At 49.6% G+C, this 18220-nt stretch overlaps 6 non-coding genes across 6 annotated transcripts; 3 read left to right on the forward strand and 3 right to left on the reverse strand.

Annotated features, from left to right (window-relative positions):
• Positions 1 to 101: 101 nt before the first annotated feature.
• Positions 102 to 292, forward strand: LOC129180586 (U2 spliceosomal RNA). Its single transcript, XR_008570214.1, has one exon. It is a non-coding gene; the product is annotated as a U2 spliceosomal RNA (small nuclear RNA).
• A 1979-nt stretch (positions 293 to 2271) lies between these two features.
• On the reverse strand, positions 2272 to 2435 carry LOC129180679 (U1 spliceosomal RNA). The gene has a single exon (XR_008570275.1). It is a non-coding gene; the product is annotated as a U1 spliceosomal RNA (small nuclear RNA).
• Positions 2436 to 3813: 1378 nt separating this feature from the next.
• LOC129180587 (U2 spliceosomal RNA) lies at positions 3814 to 4004 on the forward strand. The gene has a single exon (XR_008570215.1). It is a non-coding gene; the product is annotated as a U2 spliceosomal RNA (small nuclear RNA).
• A 1948-nt stretch (positions 4005 to 5952) lies between these two features.
• LOC129180680 (U1 spliceosomal RNA) lies at positions 5953 to 6116 on the reverse strand. The gene has a single exon (XR_008570276.1). It is a non-coding gene; the product is annotated as a U1 spliceosomal RNA (small nuclear RNA).
• Positions 6117 to 12905: 6789 nt separating this feature from the next.
• Positions 12906 to 13099, forward strand: LOC129180638 (U2 spliceosomal RNA). The gene has a single exon (XR_008570261.1). It is a non-coding gene; the product is annotated as a U2 spliceosomal RNA (small nuclear RNA).
• A 1979-nt stretch (positions 13100 to 15078) lies between these two features.
• LOC129180681 (U1 spliceosomal RNA) lies at positions 15079 to 15242 on the reverse strand. The gene has a single exon (XR_008570277.1). It is a non-coding gene; the product is annotated as a U1 spliceosomal RNA (small nuclear RNA).
• Between the last annotated feature and the right edge of the window lie 2978 nt (positions 15243 to 18220).

Genomic DNA, 18220 nt, shown 5'->3' on the forward strand with positions numbered 1-18220 from the left:
CAGCGTGTTGACGTTTGAGGTCGTCGTGAGTCAGTGTGTGCAACCGGGACTTTAGCTTGTTTTGTCAGAAATGACATGCTCCCCTCTGAGCTTTCAATGCTATCGCTTCTCGGCCTTTTGGCTAAGATCAAGTGTAGTATCTGTTCTTATCAGTTTAATATCTGATATGTCTCCTATCTGGGGACCAAATATTAAATTGCTTTTTGGGACAGGGAGCTGAGCTCGGGGCTTGCGCCGTCCGCTCCACGCATCGACCTGGTATTGCAGTATCTCCGGGAGCGGTGCACTTCTCCTTCTCATGTTGACAGCAAAGGCAGCTTCACGCAGGTCGTTTGACAGCATCCGGCATGTTTTGCCCGATACCGTGCGATGCTCACCAAAGACCAATGAAAGTGTTTACGTTTGGTGCCACCCGAGCAGGTGGCGGTACGCTGTGGAAAATATGCCCTGCGACAGTGTCTGCGCCCTCCGTGGACCCTCTTTGCCTTCCCAGCAGCATCAACACCTTACAAAGGGAGCACAATGCATAAAGCAGCGTGTTCTCCGGCCATGCCTCCTGCACTCTTCCACCGGCTCCTGATACTCGGGTCTCTTGCGCACTTCCCAGGGGCCAGCGGGTGTCGCAGTGATCGACAGCTGGGTGGAATCTGACAAAATGGTCTCGTCTGGTGGAAGCCTTCCGAGTTTCCTCGACAAACCAACCAAGTAAGGGACCGCGGCTTTCCGCCCTCTGTTTTGCTTCTCGCGGTCAGGTGTCGTGGCCCTTCCTTTGCTGGATTTGACATAGAGCCACTTTGGGATAGCCACAGGTGGTTAGAGCCTGTAAAATGCGTGTCTGCTCCTTCGGTTAGGGCTATTTTCTGCTCTGTTGTTTGCGGCTCTGACAGCTCCTAGCTTGGGTTCCAGTGTGCGAAGGCGGTACAAGCGTAGGAACGGGCCAGCGCGGGTAGGTTTACCGTAGACCTCAATGTTGAGGCTTCCATCCATCCCCGGCCGCACTTCACAGTCCGAAGATTGGCAAACCCGCGTGTCATCCACACATCGGAAGCAGTGGCTGTCTTTAGTTCCTGTGCAGGATCCCCGTAGTTTTCTTTCCACGTCTTCCATGTACACGATAGCCACAACGGCTGAGAGCGGTGAGCCCACGGCAGAGCCATGTCTTGGCCTGTAGAAACACATACGGAATTGCAAGCATGTGCCCTTAAGGCACATTTGCAGGAAATCATATACTTGCTCTGGAGTGAGGTTGCTTGTGTCTTGGAGGCTGGAGTGCTACTGTTGCCCTTCTTCTGCCAGTGTCTATTGCTGCAGTGGTGGAGATAGGTGTAAACGGGGAGGTGATGTCGACTCATACCAGGGTCTCTTCCGGAGATAACCTGAGGGTCTGAATCTCATTAGTGAAGTCTGTGGAGCTGTGGACATGGGGTGGGGTACTGCCAAGCAGTGGGGCCAGAATGGTGGCTGGGTATTTGGCAATACTGACCGTGGAAGAGTCGAATCTGCTGGCAACAGGCCTGAGTGGACCTCCCGCCTTGTGAATTTTGGGCAGTCCGTAAATGCAAGGTGTGACTTCTCCGGGATGCAGGCGGTAGGTAGCACGTGTGACACTCTACACCGTCCTCTTTTTTCCCGGCCTCTGAAGACATTCCGTGATCTTCTTGTATTCACCGGTGGGATTGCTCTTCGGTCGTTCGTGTTCAGTGTCGTCACCGAGCAGAGCCGTTAGGTTGGCCTTGCGAGCTGCGGTTTTGAGGATGACTCTGCATCTTCCCTTGTCTCCTGGTAAGCTCGCCGTGTCATGGTTCTTCTTCAAGGGTCTCGCTGCTTTCCTTACTTTCCTTCCTTCCTCCAAGACAGGAAGATCGGAAGCAGTTACCATGGCGCTGGGAAGGCTGCTGACGAGAACGACAGCAATTTGATCTGCTTCGGCTTCAGGTCGATGGTTGTTTCCGACGACCGAATTGGTTGCTGTGTTGAGGTCCACTGTGGGGAGCGGTTCCGGTGTGCCGGTAAAGTTGAGTTCACTTGGCCGACACAGCTTTCTCTGTCCGGGTGAGAATGCTACTGGAGAAATTCTTATTTCACTTTTCCCGCCTGAGTGCAGGCGAGCCTTATTGCTGGGTGGTTGTCATCCGTGGTCGTACAGACCTTCCCAGTAGGCGTTGGAAGTTCTGGGCTCGTCATTCCCCGCTCTTGCGCAAACGGGGATGTGGCCGCAAGCCCAGAAGCTTTGCGCAAGACTGCACCTGCAAGTTGTTTTAAACACGCCATCAGGGGAGAGCGCGAACGCAGTCCCCCACTATCACAAATTATGCAGTCGAGATTCCCACATTTGGGGAATTCGCAGGGGTCAGCTCAACCCATGTGCAATGGCTGAGCCTCGCCCTGGGTGAACCACCTTCTTGATCATGGTATCTCCCCTGCCAGGTAAGTATGAGTTGGACGAGTCTCACTCAGACGAGACTCTCACACACGCAGCATGCTAAGTGGTGGTGTCATCGGCTGCTTCACAACAAACACACGCACTGGACCTGTGTCCAAGTTCAGCATCTGCCCTTGCGCTCGACGGACGCCACACGTTCGGAGGCACCTCCTACAGCCACGACCGGCCTTGTGATTTTGGACGCTCTGGCCTTCTGGACACTTCCCGGTGGCGTCTCGCCTTCACATCTTTCCCCTGACGCCGCCGTCTCTGCGGTCCAAATGTCAGAAAGTAGAGCAAAAGTGAAGGGCAACAGACAAAGGAAATGTGACATTGTTGTTACCAGAGTTGTTACTTCATTAGCCAGAAGTTTGAGTGCCGCAGCTAGTTTCCACGCAATCTTCTGACGCCGGAGCAATGCATTATGGGAATGCGTTCTGTATTATGCCGCGTCGGCGCTCTCCCGCGATCACATGCACAAGCCAAATGACACTGAAATACTTTTGTAGTTGCTCATACTGGCGATAGGATTAATAAGGACAGTACTCTCGTTATGTCAAAGAGTGAGGCTGTGTTGCACATTCCACTCTTGTGGCTTCATGCTGAGCAAAGACAGCGACAGCAAGTGGCATAGTCCAGTTGCTGCAGGCATTCCACGGGGAGACTGGAGTACTGAGTCCACGTCACTGTTTCAAACATATTCACATTGGACTGTGGCCTCCATTGTGTGCTTACCGAGGACTATTCTGATGTGGCTGAGTAAAATCAGTTTATTGCCGCTTCATGCATAGACCGACGTGCACCGCATGAGCTTCAATAACGAATGGGTCACGAAACACTGGTTTGATATTATGGCTGCAAAACAACACAGGTGCATCTTTTTATTGTTTACAATGTGCGCGCGGGGTTGTCGTTTGGCATCAAAAGTCTTTGGTTCGTTATCTTTCGTGCTTCCAAATAAGTCTCGGAAACGATAGCTCAATTTCAACAGTTGAATGCACCAGGAAGAATGATACACAGCTGCGGGGACTCGTCTTCTAAGCGGGTGCAGGAGCAAGTCCGAGGCACTTCTGGTCAGACGTCTTTTACCTAGCTTTTACCTCCTGTCCTATGCCTCTATGTGTGCCCCGGTGGTCTTAGCTGCTTGGAGCCGCTCGATAATGAGTGTGCAAAAGGGTGTGGAAAAGAAAAGCCAAGGCCGAGTGAAAAGATACAGCGAGTCCACAAGTCTGCTCCGGTCACACTATCTAACATGTGCCAAGAGAGGCGCCTATATGTAACTACATCTAACAGCGTGTTGACGTTTGAGGTCGTCGTGAGTCAGTGTGTGCAACCGGGACTTTAGCTTGTTTTGTCAGAAATGACATGCTCCCCTCTGAGCTTTCAATGCTATCGCTTCTCGGCCTTTTGGCTAAGATCAAGTGTAGTATCTGTTCTTATCAGTTTAATATCTGATATGTCTCCTATCTGGGGACCAAATATTAAATTGCTTTTTGGGACAGGGAGCTGAGCTCGGGGCTTGCGCCGTCCGCTCCACGCATCGACCTGGTATTGCAGTATCTCCGGGAGCGGTGCACTTCTCCTTCTCATGTTGACAGCATCCGGCATGTTTTGCCCGATACCGTGCGATGCTCACCAAAGACCAATGAAAGTGTTTACGTTTGGTGCCACCCGAGCAGGTGGCGGTACGCTGTGGAAAATATGCCCTGCGACAGTGTCTGCGCCCTCCGTGGACCCTCTTTGCCTTCCCAGCAGCATCAACACCTTACAAAGGGAGCACAATGCATAAAGCAGCGTGTTCTCCGGCCATGCCTCCTGCACTCTTCCACCGGCTCCTGATACTCGGGTCTCTTGCGCACTTCCCAGGGGCCAGCGGGTGTCGCAGTGATCGACAGCTGGGTGGAATCTGACAAAATGGTCTCGTCTGGTGGAAGCCTTCCGAGTTTCCTCGACAAACCAACCAAGTAAGGGACCGCGGCTTTCCGCCCTCTGTTTTGCTTCTCGCGGTCAGGTGTCGTGGCCCTTCCTTTGCTGGATTTGACATAGAGCCACTTTGGGATAGCCACAGGTGGTTAGAGCCTGTAAAATGCGTGTCTGCTCCTTCGGTTAGGGCTATTTTCTGCTCTGTTGTTTGCGGCTCTGACAGCTCCTAGCTTGGGTTCCAGTGTGCGAAGGCGGTACAAGTGTAGGAACGGGCCAGCGCGGGTAGGTTTACCGTAGACCTCAATGTTGAGGCTTCCATCCATCCCCGGCCGCACTTCACAGTCCGAAGATTGGCAAACCCGCGTGTCATCCACACATCGGAAGCAGTGGCTGTCTTTAGTTCCTGTGCAGGATCCCCGTAGTTTTCTTTCCACGTCTTCCATGTACACGATAGCCACAATGGCTGAGAGCGGTGAGCCCACGGCAGAGCCATGTCTTGGCCTGTAGAAACACATACGGAATTGCAAGCATGTGCCCTTAAGGCACATTTGCAGGAAATCATATACTTGCTCTGGAGTGAGGTTGCTTGTGTCTTGGAGGCTGGAGTGCTACTGTTGCCCTTCTTCTGCCAGTGTCTATTGCTGCAGTGGTGGAGATAGGTGTAAACGGGGAGGTGATGTCGACTCATACCAGGGTCTCTTCCGGAGATAACCTGAGGGTCTGAATCTCATTAGTGAAGTCTGTGGAGCTGTGGACATGGGGTGGGGTACTGCCAAGCAGTGGGGCCAGAATGGTGGCTGGGTATTTGGCAATACTGACCGTGGAAGAGTCGAATCTGCTGGCAACAGGCCTGAGTGGACCTCCCGCCTTGTGAATTTTGGGCAGTCCGTAAATGCAAGGTGTGACTTCTCCGGGATGCAGGCGGTAGGTAGCACGTGTGACACTCTACACCGTCCTCTTTTTTCCCGGCCTCTGAAGACATTCCGTGATCTTCTTGTATTCACCGGTGGGATTGCTCTTCGGTCGTTCGTGTTCAGTGTCGTCACCGAGCAGAGCCGTTAGGTTGGCCTTGCGAGCTGCGGTTTTGAGGATGACTCTGCATCTTCCCTTGTCTCCTGGTAAGCTCGCCGTGTCATGGTTCTTCTTCAAGGGTCTCGCTGCTTTCCTTACTTTCCTTCCTTCCTCCAAGACAGGAAGATCGGAAGCAGTTACCATGGCGCTGGGAAGGCTGCTGACGAGAACGACAGCAATTTGATCTGCTTCGGCTTCAGGTCGATGGTTGTTTCCGACGACCGAATTGGTTGCTGTGTTGAGGTCCACTGTGGGGAGCGGTTCCGGTGTGCCGGTAAAGTTGAGTTCACTTGGCCGACACAGCTTTCTCTGTCCGGGTGAGAATGCTACTGGAGAAATTCTTATTTCACTTTTCCCGCCTGAGTGCAGGCGAGCCTTATTGCTGGGTGGTTGTCATCCGTGGTCGTACAGACCTTCCCAGTAGGCGTTGGAAGTTCTGGGCTCGTCATTCCCCGCTCTTGCGCAAACGGGGATGTGGCCGCAAGCCCAGAAGCTTTGCGCAAGACTGCACCTGCAAGTTGTTTTAAACACGCCATCAGGGGAGAGCGCGAACGCAGTCCCCCACTATCACAAATTATGCAGTCGAGATTCCCACATTTGGGGAATTCGCAGGGGTCAGCTCAACCCATGTGCAATGGCTGAGCCTCGCCCTGGGTGAACCACCTTCTTGATCATGGTATCTCCCCTGCCAGGTAAGTATGAGTTGGACGAGTCTCACTCAGACGAGACTCTCACACACGCAGCATGCTAAGTGGTGGTGTCATCGGCTGCTTCACAACAAACACACGCACTGGACCTGTGTCCAAGTTCAGCATCTGCCCTTGCGCTCGACGGACGCCACACGTTCGGAGGCACCTCCTACAGCCACGACCGGCCTTGTGATTTTGGACGCTCTGGCCTTCTGGACACTTCCCGGTGGCGTCTCGCCTTCACATCTTTCCCCTGACGCCGCCGTCTCTGCGGTCCAAATGTCAGAAAGTAGAGCAAAAGTGAAGGGCAACAGACAAAGGAAATGTGACATTGTTGTTACCAGAGTTGTTACTTCATTAGCCAGAAGTTTGAGTGCCGCAGCTAGTTTCCACGCAATCTTCTGACGCCGGAGCAATGCATTATGGGAATGCGTTCTGTATTATGCCGCGTCGGCGCTCTCCCGCGATCACATGCACAAGCCAAATGACACTGAAATACTTTTGTAGTTGCTCATACTGGCGATAGGATTAATAAGGACAGTACTCTCGTTATGTCAAAGAGTGAGGCTGTGTTGCACATTCCACTCTTGTGGCTTCATGCTGAGCAAAGACAGCGACAGCAAGTGGCATAGTCCAGTTGCTGCAGGCATTCCACGGGGAGACTGGAGTACTGAGTCCACGTCACTGTTTCAAACATATTCACATTGGACTGTGGCCTCCATTGTGTGCTTACCGAGGACTATTCTGATGTGGCTGAGTAAAATCAGTTTATTGCCGCTTCATGCATAGACCGACGTGCACCGCATGAGCTTCAATAACGAATGGGTCACGAAACACTGGTTTCATATTATGGCTGCAAAACAACACAGGTGCATCTTTTTATTGTTTACAATGTGCGCGCGGGGTTGTCGTTTGGCATCAAAAGTCTTTGGTTCGTTATCTTTCGTGCTTCCAAATAAGTCTCGGAAACGATAGCTCAATTTCAACAGTTGAATGCACCAGGAAGAATGATACACAGCTGCGGGGACTCGTCTTCTAAGCGGGTGCAGGAGCAAGTCCGAGGCACTTCTGGTCAGACGTCTTTTACCTAGCTTTTACCTCCTGTCCTATGCCTCTATGTGTGCCCCGGTGGTCTTAGCTGCTTGGAGCCGCTCGATAATGAGTGTGCAAAAGGGTGTGGAAAAGAAAAGCCAAGGCCGAGTGAAAAGATACAGCGAGTCCACAAGTCTGCTCCGGTCACACTATCTAACATGTGCCAAGAGAGGCGCCTATATGTAACTACATCTAACAGCGTGTTGACGTTTGAGGTCGTCGTGAGTCAGTGTGTGCAACCGGGACTTTAGCTTGTTTTGTCAGAAATGACATGCTCCCCTCTGAGCTTTCAATGCTATCGCTTCTCGGCCTTTTGGCTAAGACTGCGGTCACCTCCTACGGGTGGGGAATTGTATGCTTTTGTGGCATAGGATTCTGCCAGTCATTGGGAGGACATTCTTGGCACTTTACAGTGCATTATAACTTTATTGTTTTCACAGCAACTAAAGGTAAGTAAATTTTTTCTAATTGGTTTTTAGTTATTTATCTGTTGTTTTAATTGTATTTATTGCATACTTTTTTTCATTTTAGCTGGTGGTGCCTTCATCATGTCGGCTAGCCATGCCGGTATGCGGAGGCACCACAGCGTGCGTTTTACACTCAAGCAAGTGGATGGTGAAGAAGTTGGAATGTCCAGACTGGACTTTTCCCGGAAAATCATCCAACAGACCCTGAAATTCAAACCGGAAGATCTGAATTGCATTTTGACACTGCCTTTTCACAAAGGCTTTGATGTAAGTTTTCAGTCTGCTGCAACTCTGAGAGATTTTTGGCAAAGGTATGAGGATGCTAAACCCCAGTTGTCTGTGTTCAATGTGGAAAAACTGACTGACAATGCTGCTAAAACTGTTATTGTCCGAATGTTTAATGAGACAGTGACCGCAGACGACATTTGTTTTTGGCTGGGAAGATATTGCACGGTTAAAGGCCAGGCTATGAAGGTGAGAGACGAAGACGGCATCTGGAATTGTGCCTGGAGGGTCCCCATCCAACAATGGCAGGACCCTCAGGGCTTCCAGGGCCTGAAACATCTCCCATCGATGATAGTTCTGGGAGAAAACCGAGGCTACATACACTACCAGGGTCAGCCCAAGCTCTGCCGCAAGTGTGGAGAGCACGGGCACCTGGCAGAGGCATGTCAGCAGACTGTGTGTCGAAAATGTAGAGAAATTGGTCACACTTTTGAACAATGTACCAATGGCAGAAGGTGCAACCTCTGTGGAGATTCAAATCATCTCTTCAGAGACTGCCCAAAATCATTTGCCAACAAGCTGAAGGCTGGGAAAGGAAAACAAAATGAGGAAATAGGAGAGGAAAATGTGAGGGCCCAAAAGGCCTCTGAAACTGTTGAAAATTCAAATCTCCCGCCAAAACCTGTGATTGGAGGAGAGGAATCAGGTGAGGCGGGAGAGAGGGCGGAGCCTACAGAAGCCCAGGAAACCACGACTCAAAGTGGCCTGTTGCCAAGTGAGGGGTGCACTCACCTGGACAGCAGCCAAGAAATATCAGAGAGTGTGGAAGAAGACACCATTCCAAATGCCCAAAAGGCCAAAAGACTTGCTTCAGAGCTGTCTTCTGACTCCTCTCTATTATCAGAAAAGAGGGGAAGGCCAGAGGTCCTCTCAGACAGTTCTATGGAGGAGCCGCGGGTCTTCCCCTCAGGCTCACCAAATGAACTGTCCTTTTTAAATATCGTTTTGCAGTCAACCCCAAGGGCGAAAAGGACTTTGAATGATAGACTCCAGGAAAGACCGACACCCAGACGCCGACAGGGAAGGGAGCCCCTCCCCCTCCAGCCCTCACCAACTGGAGTGAAGGAGGAGCTTCATTCACAAGATATTTCTTAGTCACAGTTTAAATTTTAAGTTGTTTTTTTATTCATTTATTTATTTATTTATTTATTTAGGCCCTTTTAGTTGTTTATTGGTTTTAAAAAAAAAAAAAAAAAAAATCATACTTGTGACTCTCACCTTCTCCACCATCAATGTGAGAAGTGTGAAGTCGAAAGTTAGAGCTCAGAGTGTTTTATCCTTCCTTCAAACTTTTAAGTCAGATGTGTTTCTATTACAAGAATGTGGTTTACCCTTTTTAAAAAGCTACAAACAGTGGGAGGAAATGTGGCCACAAACATCCTTATGGAGCGGGTCAAATGAGAACAAAAATGACGGAGTGGCCATTTTAATCAACAACCCCCACGTTACGGTGAAGGGGAGCACCGTGGTGAGAGAGGGACGAGCACTATCAGCACACTTGACTTTTATGGGACAGGATTTTAACCTCTTAAATATTTATGGTTTTAACGAAAAAAATGAAAGGTATGATTTTTTAGAAAACTTGCAGTTCCACATGTTAGGCCGGGTACCTATAGTGGTGGGGGGGGATTTTAATTGCATTTTAAGCAGGAAAGACAGAAGGGGGGCGGGAGAAGATTTTAAAGTTGATAAAACATCGGTTTTATTACAAGCCATGAGTAGGGATTTCAAACTGCACGATTGTTATAAAGCCATGCATCCTAGAGAGGAGGGCTTCACCTGGTTCAGTGGCGACAGCACCAGAGCCTCTCGCATAGATTACATATTCACACGGGATTGGCCACCTACTGATGCTAGATTGACCCCTGTCTTTTTCTCTGATCACCTGATTCTCTCCTGCACTCTCTCACTCCCCTCGGGTGTGGTAGTGGGAAGAGGTCCGTGGAAACTGAATTGCTCCCTGCTGGAAGATCAAGACTTGGTCAGTCAGTACAGGGAGCGGTTCAAGGACTGGCAGACCCTTCAAGACTTGCATGTTTCACGAGCACAGTGGTGGGAAATGGTGAAGTTAAGGACCCGGCTTTTCTTTCAACAAGCAGGACGGAAAAAATCTTACAAAGAAAAAAGATACATGATAGGACTGCAAAAACGCTTACAACGTTATTTTAACTTAACACTAAAAGGGCTGAATTTCAAGGAAGAAATCAAGCAGGTAAAAAATGAAATGGCTACTCTAGCAAAAATCAAAAGTAAAGGTGTTATCTTAAGGAGCAAGGAAAAAGAAATAGAAGAAGGGGAAAAATGCACCCGCTATTTCTTTAAAAAAATCCTAAGCAAGCCAGGAGGTATTTTAAAATTACAAAATAAAGAAGGGCGCATAGTGGAAACAACAACTGAAATAAATGAAACAATAGAACGCTTTTATCAAGAACTCTATGCAACTAAAAATACAAAGCCTGAAGCTATTTTAGAAGTTTTAGGTTTTATTGAAAAATCAGTGAGCGAAAATGTGCTTTTAAAACAGGATTTTACTCTCAAAGAGTTAAATAAATGCGTCGTGGCTTTTAAGAAGGGGAAGTCCCCAGGTGAGGATGGGCTCCCCTTGGAATTTTATTTAACTTTTTGGGATATTTTAGCACCAGAGTTACTCGCTGTTTTTAAGGAATTTGAACAAAGTAGCCGACTACCTGACAGTTTTAGAGTAGGGATAGTGACACTCCTTTATAAGACAAAAGACAAGACCGATCTTAAAAATTGGAGACCTATTACCCTTTTAAACTGTGACTGCAAAATTTTTAGTAAACTTTTAGCGACACGTATGTCCATGTTTTTAGATGACTTGATTGACCCGGATCAAACCTGTGCCATCCCAGGGAGGAAGATCACAGACAGCCTCATGCTGATTCGTGACACCATCTGTCTTGCGAGAGACAGAAACATTCGGTTAGTAGTCCTAAATTTAGACTTTGAGAAAGCCTTTGATCGGGTCTCGCACCAGTACCTTTTCAGGGTACTGCAAAGAATGGGTTTTCCGGAAAGATTCGTAGCGTGGGTGGGACTGCTGTACCGGGATATTACCAGCAAATTTGTGGTAAACGGGAATCTGACAAAAGCAGTCCAAATTAACTGCGGTGTCCGTCAGGGATGCCCGTTATCTGCCCTCCTGTATGTTTTATGTATAGAACCTCTGGCACAGATTTTGAGAAGGGACAGATGGATTAAAGGGGCGACTATTCCAGGGGGACTCGTACCAAAATGTATTTTATATATGGACGATTTGAACATTTTATGCACGGATATTTTATCTGTTAAAAGAGCACTGGACCTGACTGACTTTTATGGACGGGCCTCTGGGTCAAAACTCAATAGAGAAAAGACCCAAGCCCAGTTTTATGGACCCTGGACGGAATCGGAGAAGACGGGACTTCCCCTGACTGTGACACAGACTGACCAAAAAATACTGGGAATTAAATTTGGCAAGGACGGGGGAGGTGAAACAAATTGGGGCGACGTGGTAGGGAAAGTTAGGCAAAGACTGGGGTTTTGGGGACTGAGACAGCTGACCCTGGAAGGAAAGGTTTTAATCATAAAAGCTGTGATTTTACCTTTGCTTTTATTGATCAGCTCTGTTTTTACCCCCAAAAGAAACGTTCTTTTAGACCTGGACCGAGCCATTTTTTACTTCCTTTGGGGCTCCAAGTGGGAGAGAGTGAGGAGAGAAGTCATGAAAAAATCAAAAGGAAAAGGAGGAAAAGGAGTGCCAGACCTCCAAATATTCCTTGGAGCGAGATACACGTCCCTACACCTGATGAGTGCGATGAGCCCATCCAGTAATCCCAAAACAAAAGCGCTGGCACGATACTGGATGGGCTCCTACTTAAGACGGCTCAAACTGATCCCCTTAGATCAAACTGTACCTGTTTCCTTTAATTTACCACCAGCATATGCTTTTATAAGGACCTTTTTAAGACATTTTAATCTGGAAAAAGAAACTTTTGACGTTTTAAAAAATCATCGCTCTGTCGTTTCTGTTGTGCAGGAGCGGGATCCAGTGAGTCCAGTGCGCGGGCTCGCACTTGGCGAGCCCACAGATGTTTGGCGCAACGTCAACCACCCGGCTCTCCCAAACAGACTCCGGGACCTGGCATGGATGGTGGCCCACGAGGTCCTCCCAGTCAGGTCCGTTATGCACTCCCGAGGAATGGCAGCAAACTCAACTTGTCCCCGACCGGGTTGTGGCGCCCCTGAGACGGTGAGGCATCTCCTCTGGGAGTGCAGTGCTGCCAGAGACCTGTGGGCGACAGCCGGCGACCTAAATTTCCCGGACTTGCCAGCAAGGGAGGTCCTAAACGCACAGCTCGTGCTCTATGGGGCGAGCCACCAGAAGTTAAACTGCAAGGAGTTTGAAAAGCAGTGGCTCGCCCTCGCCGCCATCAAAGACGCCATCTGGACCTCCCGCAACTTGCTGGTAAGGAGGCACAGACAGACCCCCCCCGTGGCTGTGATCCGAATGGCTGCAGCGACTCTGACAGCTGCAAGCGGCGGGCCAAGGACACAGTCACAAAGAAGAGTCGTCTGTGCCCACCCGGAGGTGGCACCCGGAGCTTCACAGCAAAGGTCTCGGCAGCGACGGCCTGGCTCTCCGGGAGAGGAAGGAGGGAGAAATGAAGAAGGATGAGGGCCTCGGGACGTCCTGGCAGCGTCCTGGAGAATTACTGTCTGGGAGAGTGGGGTGAACTCACTATTGATCAGGACTCACTGCACTCCTGTGCAACAGACGACACTGAAGCTTATTATGACTTTTTAAAATGGTCTGTACAAATTTTACACATTTTGCTGCCTGCAACACTTTTAATTTTACAGAATTTTTACTGATTTTATTTTTACTTAAATTATTGGTGTTGTAAATAATTGAATTTTAAAAGGCATCTTTAAAAAAATGTTTTGAAATGTAGTAAATTTTTTGTAACAGTGACAATAAACACGTTAAAAAAAAATCTGTTCTTATCAGTTTAATATCTGATATGTCTCCTATCTGGGGACCAAATATTAAATTGCTTTTTGGGACAGGGAGCTGAGCTCGGGGCTTGCGCCGTCCGCTCCACGCATCGACCTGGTATTGCAGTATCTCCGGGAGCGGTGCACTTCTCCTTCTCATGTTGACAGCAAAGGCAGCTTCACGCAGGTCGTTTGACAGCATCCGGCATGTTTTGCCCGATACCGTGCGATGCTCACCAAAGACCAATGAAAGTGTTTACGTTTGGTGCCACCCGAGCAGGTGGCGGTACGCTGTGGAAAATATGCCCTGCGACAGTGTCTGCGCCCTCCGTGGACCCTCTTTGCCTTCCCAGCAGCATCAACACCTTACAAAGGGAGCACAATGCATAAAGCAGCGTGTTCTCCGGCCATGCCTCCTGCACTCTTCCACCGGCTCCTGATACTCGGGTCTCTTGCGCACTTCCCAGGGGCCAGCGGGTGTCGCAGTGATCGACAGCTGGGTGGAATCTGACAAAATGGTCTCGTCTGGTGGAAGCCTTCCGAGTTTCCTCGACAAACCAACCAAGTAAGGGACCGCGGCTTTCCGCCCTCTGTTTTGCTTCTCGCGGTCAGGTGTCGTGGCCCTTCCTTTGCTGGATTTGACATAGAGCCACTTTGGGATAGCCACAGGTGGTTAGAGCCTGTAAAATGCGTGTCTGCTCCTTCGGTTAGGGCTATTTTCTGCTCTGTTGTTTGCGGCTCTGACAGCTCCTAGCTTGGGTTCCAGTGTGCGAAGGCGGTACAAGCGTAGGAACGGGCCAGCGCGGGTAGGTTTACCGTAGACCTCAATGTTGAGGCTTCCATCCATCCCCGGCCGCACTTCACAGTCCGAAGATTGGCAAACCCCCGTGTCATCCACACATCGGAAGCAGTGGCTGTCTTTAGTTCCTGTGCAGGATCCCCGTAGTTTTCTTTCCACGTCTTCCATGTACACGATAGCCACAACGGCTGAGAGCGGTGAGCCCACGGCAGAGCCATGTCTTGGCCTGTAGAAACACATACGGAATTGCAAGCATGTGCCCTTAAGGCACATTTGCAGGAAATCATATACTTGCTCTGGAGTGAGGTTGCTTGTGTCTTGGAGGCTGGAGTGCTACTGTTGCCCTTCTTCTGCCAGTGTCTATTGCTGCAGTGGTGGAGATAGGTGTAAACGGGGAGGTGATGTCGACTCATACCAGGGTCTCTTCCGGAGATAACCTGAGGGTCTGAATCTCATTAGTGAAGTCTGTGGAGCTGTGGACATGGGGTGGGGTACTGCCAAGCAGTGGGGCCAGAATGGTGGCTGGGTATTTGGCAATACTGACCGTGGAAGAGTCGAATCTGCTGGCAACAGGCCTGAGTGGACCTCCCGCCTTGTGAATTTTGGGCAGTCCGTAAATGCAAGGTGTGACTTCTCCGGGATGCAGGCGGTAGGTAGCACGTGTGACACTCTACACCGTCCTCTTTTTTCCCGGCCTCTGAAGACATTCCGTGATCTTCTTGTATTCACCGGTGGGATTGCTCTTCGGTCGTTCGTGTTCAGTGTCGTCACCGAGCAGAGCCGTTAGGTTGGCCTTGCGAGCTGCGGTTTTGAGGATGACTCTGCATCTTCCCTTGTCTCCTGGTAAGCTCGCCGTGTCATGGTTCTTCTTCAAGGGTCTCGCTGCTTTCCTTACTTTCCTTCCTTCCTCCAAGACAGGAAGATCGGAAGCAGTTACCATGGCGCTGGGAAGGCTGCTGACGAGAACGACAGCAATTTGATCTGCTTCGGCTTCAGGTCGATGGTTGTTTCCGACGACCGAATTGGTTGCTGTGTTGAGGTCCACTGTGGGGAGCGGTTCCGGTGTGCCGGTAAAGTTGAGTTCACTTGGCCGACACAGCTTTCTCTGTCCGGGTGAGAATGCTACTGGAGAAATTCTTATTTCACTTTTCCCGCCTGAGTGCAGGCGAGCCTTATTGCTGGGTGGTTGTCATCCGTGGTCGTACAGACCTTCCCAGTAGGCGTTGGAAGTTCTGGGCTCGTCATTCCCCGCTCTTGCGCAAACGGGGATGTGGCCGCAAGCCCAGAAGCTTTGCGCAAGACTGCACCTGCAAGTTGTTTTAAACACGCCATCAGGGGAGAGCGCGAACGCAGTCCCCCACTATCACAAATTATGCAGTCGAGATTCCCACATTTGGGGAATTCGCAGGGGTCAGCTCAACCCATGTGCAATGGCTGAGCCTCGCCCTGGGTGAACCACCTTCTTGATCATGGTATCTCCCCTGCCAGGTAAGTATGAGTTGGACGAGTCTCACTCAGACGAGACTCTCACACACGCAGCATGCTAAGTGGTGGTGTCATCGGCTGCTTCACAACAAACACACGCACTGGACCTGTGTCCAAGTTCAGCATCTGCCCTTGCGCTCGACGGACGCCACACGTTCGGAGGCACCTCCTACAGCCACGACCGGCCTTGTGATTTTGGACGCTCTGGCCTTCTGGACACTTCCCGGTGGCGTCTCGCCTTCACATCTTTCCCCTGACGCCGCCGTCTCTGCGGTCCAAATGTCAGAAAGTAGAGCAAAAGTGAAGGGCAACAGACAAAGGAAATGTGACATTGTTGTTACCAGAGTTGTTACTTCATTAGCCAGAAGTTTGAGTGCCGCAGCTAGTTTCCACGCAATCTTCTGACGCCGGAGCAATGCATTATGGGAATGCGTTCTGTATTATGCCGCGTCGGCGCTCTCCCGCGATCACATGCACAAGCCAAATGACACTGAAATACTTTTGTAGTTGCTCATACTGGCGATAGGATTAATAAGGACAGTACTCTCGTTATGTCAAAGAGTGAGGCTGTGTTGCACATTCCACTCTTGTGGCTTCATGCTGAGCAAAGACAGCGACAGCAAGTGGCATAGTCCAGTTGCTGCAGGCATTCCACGGGGAGACTGGAGTACTGAGTCCACGTCACTGTTTCAAACATATTCACATTGGACTGTGGCCTCCATTGTGTGCTTACCGAGGACTATTCTGATGTGGCTGAGTAAAATCAGTTTATTGCCGCTTCATGCATAGACCGACGTGCACCGCATGAGCTTCAATAACGAATGGGTCACGAAACACTGGTTTGATATTATGGCTGCAAAACAACACAGGTGCATCTTTTTATTGTTTACAATGTGCGCGCGGGGTTGTCGTTTGGCATCAAAAGTCTTTGGTTCGTTATCTTTCGTGCTTCCAAATAAGTCTCGGAAACGATAGCTCAATTTCAACAGTTGAATGCACCAGGAAGAATGATACACAGCTGCGGGGACTCGTCTTCTAAGCGGGTGCAGGAGCAAGTCCGAGGCACTTCTGGTCAGACGTCTTTTACCTAGCTTTTACCTCCTGTCCTATGCCTCTATGTGTGCCCCGGTGGTCTTAGCTGCTTGGAGCCGCTCGATAATGAGTGTGCAAAAGGGTGTGGAAAAGAAAAGCCAAGGCCGAGTGAAAAGATACAGCGAGTCCACAAGTCTGCTCCGGTCACACTATCTAACATGTGCCAAGAGAGGCGCCTATATGTAACTACATCTAACAGCGTGTTGACGTTTGAGGTCGTCGTGAGTCAGTGTGTACAACCGGGACTTTAGCTTGTTTTGTCAGAAATGACATGCTCCCCTCTGAGCTTTCAATGCTATCGCTTCTCGGCCTTTTGGCTAAGACTGCGGTCACCTCCTACGGGTGGGGAATTGTATGCTTTTGTGGCATAGGATTCTGCCAGTCATTGGGAGGACATTCTTGGCACTTTACAGTGCATTATAACTTTATTGTTTTCACAGCAACTAAAGGTAAGTAAATTTTTTCTAATTGGTTTTTAGTTATTTATCTGTTGTTTTAATTGTATTTATTGCATACTTTTTTTCATTTTAGCTGGTGGTGCCTCCATCATGTCGGCTAGCCATGCCGGTATGCGGAGGCACCACAGCGTGCGTTTTACACTCAAGCAAGAGGATGGTGAAGAAGTTGGAATGTCCAGACTGGACTTTTCCCGGAAAATCATCCAACAGACCCTGAAATTCAAACCGGAAGATCTGAATTGCATTTTGACACTGCCTTTTCACAAAGGCTTTGATGTAAGTTTTCAGTCTGCTGCAACTCTGAGAGATTTTTGGCAAAGGTATGAGGATGCTAAACCCCAGTTGTCTGTGTTCAATGTGGAAAAACTGACTGACAATGCTGCTAAAACTGTTATTGTCCGAATGTTTAATGAGACAGTGACCGCAGACGACATTTGTTTTTGGCTGGGAAGATATTGCACGGTTAAAGGCCAGGCTATGAAGGTGAGAGACGAAGACGGCATCTGGAATTGTGCCTGGAGGGTCCCCATCCAACAATGGCAGGACCCTCAGGGCTTCCAGGGCCTGAAACATCTCCCATCGATGATAGTTCTGGGAGAAAACCGAGGCTACATACACTACCAGGGTCAGCCCAAGCTCTGCCGCAAGTGTGGAGAGCACGGGCACCTGGCAGAGGCATGTCAGCAGACTGTGTGTCGAAAATGTAGAGAAATTGGTCACACTTTTGAACAATGTACCAATGGCAGAAGGTGCAACCTCTGTGGAGATTCAAATCATCTCTTCAGAGACTGCCCAAAATCATTTGCCAACAAGCTGAAGGCTGGGAAAGGAAAACAAAATGAGGAAATAGGAGAGGAAAATGTGAGGGCCCAAAAGGCCTCTGAAACTGTTGAAAATTCAAATCTCCCGCCAAAACCTGTGATTGGAGGAGAGGAATCAGGTGAGGCGGGAGAGAGGGCGGAGCCTACAGAAGCCCAGGAAACCACGACTCAAAGTGGCCTGTTGCCAAGTGAGGGGTGCACTCACCTGGACAGCAGCCAAGAAATATCAGAGAGTGTGGAAGAAGACACCATTCCAAATGCCCAAAAGGCCAAAAGACTTGCTTCAGAGCTGTCTTCTGACTCCTCTCTATTATCAGAAAAGAGGGGAAGGCCAGAGGTCCTCTCAGACAGTTCTATGGAGGAGCCGCGGGTCTTCCCCTCAGGCTCACCAAATGAACTGTCCTTTTTAAATATCGTTTTGCAGTCAACCCCAAGGGCGAAAAGGACTTTGAATGATAGACTCCAGGAAAGACCGACACCCAGACGCCGACAGGGAAGGGAGCCCCTCCCCCTCCAGCCCTCACCAACTGGAGTGAAGGAGGAGCTTCATTCACAAGATATTTCTTAGTCACAGTTTAAATTTTAAGTTGTTTTTTTATTCATTTATTTATTTATTTA

Source organism: Dunckerocampus dactyliophorus, chromosome 4 (genome assembly GCF_027744805.1).
Source record: "Dunckerocampus dactyliophorus isolate RoL2022-P2 chromosome 4, RoL_Ddac_1.1, whole genome shotgun sequence".
Lineage (NCBI taxonomy): Eukaryota > Metazoa > Chordata > Actinopteri > Syngnathiformes > Syngnathidae > Dunckerocampus > Dunckerocampus dactyliophorus.